The sequence below is a fragment of the Prunus mume genome, linkage group LG4 (assembly GCF_029339155.1).
Source record: "Prunus mume cultivar Tortuosa linkage group LG4, ASM2933915v1, whole genome shotgun sequence".
NCBI classification, from domain to species: domain Eukaryota; kingdom Viridiplantae; phylum Streptophyta; class Magnoliopsida; order Rosales; family Rosaceae; genus Prunus; species Prunus mume.
The window spans coordinates 8,608,394-8,614,393 of record NC_142701.1 but is presented as its reverse complement, the minus strand read 5'-3'; the positions used below and the strand labels follow the sequence as shown (position 1 = coordinate 8,614,393).

Sequence of the window (6,000 nt, the reverse complement as noted above, 5' to 3'; positions counted from 1 at the left end):
ATGGGCTTGTACGGAAAGTCCATACATATTCAAACCTGATTGTTCAATTAACTTTGTGGTAAATGCACATTTAATTACAGTAATTTCAACTTTAATCTTTTAACACATACCCTACGCCAACGGGGTCTAGTCTAGTGGAACATGGCATTGCCCAATAGTCTCAAATTCAAAATCCCACGACAATAGTGTGTATGAGAAAAACCCTCTTTTCCTTCCTAATTGTGACGAAAAAAAAAAAAAAACACTTACCCTACCACCCTACATTGACCTCCACCTCCCACATTAGCCCCTTAAATCCTTGAAGGCCCAACATTAGCCCCTTTAATCCTTGAATGCCCAACATTAGCCCCAGCAATTCCTACAATCCCATCCAAAACTTTAGCCCCTTTAAGCTTTAAGGCCATCTTCAGTTATAGGGCTAAATGTAGTCCAATGCTAAAAATTTAGCCCTCCAAAATATTAATTTTTTAAAGAATAGTGCAGGGCTAAATTTTTCAATCTCCAGTCATGTAGGGCTATATTTTAGAGTCCTTCATGTTTTATTATTTTGAGAAAAACTATAGTACAACACTCATACATTCAACAACTATATATTATTTAATTTAATTAAACTACTATTTAGAGACAATATTCCATATTTAATTAAACTACTATTTAGAGACAATTTTTTATAATTTTTTTTAAACAACACTTGAAAACATTTAAAAATGTGACCACATTTATTTAAAAAAAGAAAAAAAAAGGGTTTCAATGGTCTGACCTCAACGGTCATGACCAATATTATTTTATACTTTTGTCTCCAACAACACGAATTGAAATATTTAAAAAGGCTGTTAAATATATATATATATATATATATATATATATCCAGCTATGACATCAGTGTGCTTTATTGTTGGCTGTTGAAAAGCAAATGCACGGGACCCACAAAAATTTGGCCTAGGCTAAAGTTGGGCTATATGTGGCCTAGTTGGAGGGCTAAAGGGTCAAATTTTCAAATTTGGCCAAAATTTTGTTTAGTCCATGGCTAGAGATGAGTTTTGTATTATTTTAAGGCTATTTTTGGGATATAGTCTATGGCTGAAGATGGCCTAACATTCCTATCCAAGATATCCCTACAATCCCAACCTCCCAAAATAGACCCTTCAAGCCCTCTTATCCCATTTCACACAATAATTCCAAGCCCCTCCATGAAGAAAACTTGTGTACCACCTTTTCATTGCCTGGAGGAGAGAGATAAAGAAAGGGGGCAAATGAAACGAAGATAGGGAAGTATTTCTCCCCTCCAAACCCACCTACGATTATCCTACCCCAAAATACATTAGTCCTATCAACTAGTCCAACAACTCCACTTGATCCAACTTTAAACCCTCCTCTTAGCACTGCCATTGCCCCATCCATTACTACTCTCACCCTTCCAAACATTGCTTATCCACCACCTCCAGTCCCCATCTTCCCACCTCCCCTGCTCCCACCCTTCCTCCCCTTACTTTACGTTATTACCAACTGGACACGGCATTGTCCGAAATCGAATTTCTGCTGCATCATCATGCTCTGCTGATTGCAGGCAACATTCATCCATGCCATAGATTGCCAATAAGTTAAATCAATGCTTAGATCAAGAAAAACACATTGTTGCTTATTCATGTCATTATCTTAAATACACTGGTACATTCAAACATTTAATGTGAAACAAAGAGAACAAACAATGATATTATGGGACATCTGATAACATTTTCAGTGTAAAAATAAGAAGAAAAATACAGAAACTAGTTAATAACAAATGCAAGAATCGTATTATAAGTGAAACATAATATTCACATACTTCTCATAAGGAGCTAGGGAGGGAGAGAGAGTGATCATCTTTCTATATGTGGTGATTTTTAACAGTGACAATTTTATAATTTGACCATTGATCATCTCAATATTTTAAGCTTTTGATAAATCTTAGTGATTGTGCTACCTCTGTCATGATGGGCCTGTCATCCGGAATAGTTTTGAGACACCTCTCTATGAGCTTAGCACATTCCACTACTTGCTTCTTGTTTTCTTCTTCCAAGACATTGGCCTCTAAATAGGTTTTGAAAAGATTTGCTAACTGTCTGAACTCTAGCTCGTTATCTAGCTCCTTATATGAGCTTGAACTGCTTTTGTTAGAATTCTCCTTCAACCAAGTTCGTAAACTATGCCAGCTCTTTCCTGCCAAGATCTCACATAACAGAACTCCAAAGCTATGGACATCACTCTTTTCTGAAGTACGTCCCGATATAGCATATTCAGGAGCCAGGTCCACATGAGTCGCGGTAATTACTTCAACATCCACATGAGTTTTACCCAACGGAATTTGCACTGAGGTTCGGAACTCAGACAGCTTTGCAACATAGTCTTGGTCTAAGAAGATATGTCCAGCCTTTATATCTCGATGGATGATCATCTTCGGCGTGCCATAGTGGAGATAGGCAATTGCATCTGCTACTTCAATTGCAATCTTTAACCTGATCTGCCATTGTACTGATTGGTGTTAGGAAGTTACAGGAGTTACCATAGTTAATGGTCTTCAATGACAATACATTAGTGTTTTAGTTGTTATGTTGTTATTAGCCTTTATTAAGTGTTCCGTTTCATTGTAACCACTAGGAAGATATCTTATAGTTTGTGTATAAATATTGGTTGTAATATCTCAAATATGATAATTGAATATACAGTTTCTACATGGTATCAGAGCTAATTGAGAGTCGTTGGCTCTCCTCGCCCGAAAGGGTGTTTGCTTATGTATAGTTTTCCATCTTCTCCTCCCTTCTATAATCAGTAATTTTTTTTTTCTCTCTCTATCGCTGCCATTTCCTTTTATTTTTCAATGCTCCCTGTCAACCTCTCTGCTCATTGATGAGCCTTTATCTTTCACTCTCTCTATATCTAGCTCTCTGTTGAAGATTGAGCCATTTCTCCTTCTTATGCTCTCTTTTGAAGTTTGAGCCTTCTCCCCCTTGTCAATTGTCATCGCTCGCCAAGCCTTATCCTAGCCGGTCTTTGTCTCTGTCTTGCTGTGCTTCACTGCGTTAGTCCCTTTGCACAACCGTTGTCTATCCCTCATGTGCTCTATCCTTTCTCTCTCTCTCCAGGATCTCATTCCTTTTTTTTTTCTCTATCAAAACTCTCTCTTGATCTGGTTATATCAAGACTCCCTCTCTTTCTCTTTGGTGTCATGAGCCCCCCATTTTTCCAATATCTATCCACATGCATGCTTCCCCTCATTCCCTTAAGCTTCATCTCTCTTTCCTGTCCAAACATTCGTGCTCCTCACCTTAATGCTTTCCTTTCTTTATTTTGTTTTTTATTTGTTTTTAATAGAAGCTCGTATCTCCTCTTTCTTTTTCTTTTCTTTTTATATAAAAAAAAAAACTTCCTTTTCTTTCACTTTTCCTAGTCTGCAATTGTGGTTTCTCTATCTCTCATGTATTTTTGATGGTTTCTCTATCGTGGTGTCCGTACTTTCCCCTTGTTTGTTGATGCTACCTCTCATCGCTCACCGAGCCGTCTCTCTTTCCTCCGTGAGCCTCGTCAACGTTTGTCGAGCCTTCTCTGCCGTGCTACACTGCCGGTGTTCCCTTTGCACAGCCCCTGTTTCTTCCTCTGTGTTGCCGAGTTGGTATCAGCCACTCAAGCCCTATCACTGTGTTGCTGGCTTGGTATCGGCCTCTCACGCTCTATCTATGCTCAACTTGTGTTCTCCTCCCCCCTTAAGCCCAATCTGTTTCTTTGATTTTACTGTTGGTCTCTGTCTTCTTCAATGCTCTCTTATGCTGCCTTTCTTCTTCTCTGTTACAAGGGTATTGTCTTCTTTTCTTTATAATTCTTTTATGTTACTGGGGTATTCTCTTCTCATATTTTTCAATTGCTTTGTATCTCTCCCTGTCATGGGTTGTCTCTATCATCTTGGGTTTCCTTTCCTTTTCATGGGTTGTCTCTTGCATCTTGTTCTCTCTCCATCTCTTGCCTACTTTCTCATTTTGATGGGTGTTATCTTTTCTCCTCTATTTCCTTCTCCCATTTTTCCATATTTATTTTGAAAAGATTTTAACTTTGTGTTTTGCCCACACTCTCTTTTCCTTTCTCTGTCTCACTTGGTTTCCTCCTTTATTTCTTATTATTGTTTTTTGGGTCAATCATCTATATGGGCCTCTATCCTCTTGTGATAATCTTTTCTTTATTACTTCTCTGTTCCCTCATGGTTTTCTTCCCCACACCTTATTGTTTATATGGTGCTTTGAAATTCAAACTTGCCCATGCTCTCGTTTTATTTTCTCTATGTTCCAAGTTGGTTTCACCTCCTACCCTCTACTATTGTGCTGCACCCTTTCTTAACCCATTTATTCTCTTCAAATATTCCTTCTTTTCTCTGCATCCCTTTCTGCTTTCCATATGCTGAATTTTCTTTTGTTTCCATTCCTCATCTTTATTATATTCCTTCTTTTCACGTCTTATTTCCAAACTTGTCACCACTCCTACGTCAAGTTTGAGGGGGAGTGTTAGGGGGTTATAGGAGTTACCATAGTTAATGGTCTTCAATGACAATACATTAGTGTTTTAGCTGTTATGTTGTTATTAGCCTTTATTATGATATAATGGGTGTTCCGTTTCATTGTAACCACTAGGAATATATCTTATAGTTTGTGTATAAATATTGGTTGTAATATCTCAAATATGATAATTGAATCTACAGTTTCTACAATTGGCCTTCTCCATAGATGAGGTGGTGTAAGAGGTTTCCTTTCGTTGGGAGTTCGTAAACTGGCATAGGCAACTCAGACTTGAGGCAGCATCCCAAGAGCTTCAAAACATTCTTGTGCTTGCTCATGTTCGAGGCTATTGCAGCTTCATTTGTAATCAATTCTAGAGGATCCAAGAAACTATTTGAGTATGCTTCAAACTTTTTCACCAAAATTCCATGGTCTTCATGAACTCCTTTGTACAATTGAGAGTTCACACCCCCAATATGCCATTCCATCCTAGCAATAATCATTCGTTGCTTTCTTGAACTCTTCTTTGGAGTACATCCTAATCGAATTACAATTCCCATAGAAAGAATGTATAACCTGTTCTAACATGGAAGCTCCATTCTTCAAGAAGCATCCCTCCTCTTTTGTCTTGTATTTCTTGTTTCTGATTCACGATAGCATATTCGAAGATTGGTTTTCAGTTGTGTTAGTATGAAAATTGTATTGTCATTTCCTAGACTCTAGCATAAGTTGAAAATGGAATTGTTACTGAACGTTTTGGCACAACTCATTCAATCCATACTTCCGAGGCATGACTTGATCGATATGAGAAATTTGACAACAGGTAAATCATGACATAATCATGCATTCACAATAGGATTTATAGTTGAAGTTATTTTCAATTTCATTGTAATTTAAGTTAAAATATTAGTGGTTTCTATAATGACGTGCACCATGCTTATTTCCTAATTAACTTGTTTTAGGAGATAATTGTTTCTTTATAAAAGTGGTTGTTTGGTGTCTTCACTAAGAGTCCATGTTGAATCACAATTCATATTCATCATCATATAGTATTTTATTTTATGTTTGGCGTCTTAATAAACATACCATATTGCATCAGGTTTTGTAGTGTGGTAGTTGAATAAGGTTGAAAGTCTTTGTTGAATAGGATTGATGGTCACGTAGGTTACTCTTGAGTGAGAGAACCTGTTTTGAATAAAATCAAGGTGTCTTCTTTTCAAAGGGGATGAAACGACCCGACCCAAATTCCACTTTAGAATCCGGGTCGAATCCTGTTTAAAATTGACACTGCTGTGGTCATAAATGACCAAAATACCAAACATAACACAAACCACGAGACCCTAACTCGTGGCTGCGCTGTAATCGCAGCTGCCTACGCATATTAAAGGATAAAGCCACACGTACTTCTTTCCTCTGTTCATGACCAGAATCGAATTTACGATAAAACTGCTCTAGGGCTGACCATTCTGGAGTATCCGGA

At 37.6% G+C, this 6,000-nt stretch overlaps 1 pseudogene; it reads right to left on the bottom strand.

Annotated features, from left to right (window-relative positions):
* Positions 1-1,724: 1,724 nt before the first annotated feature.
* On the bottom strand, positions 1,725-5,180 carry LOC148917848 (non-functional pseudokinase ZRK2-like; annotated as a pseudogene).
* Positions 5,181-6,000: the final 820 nt, after the last annotated feature.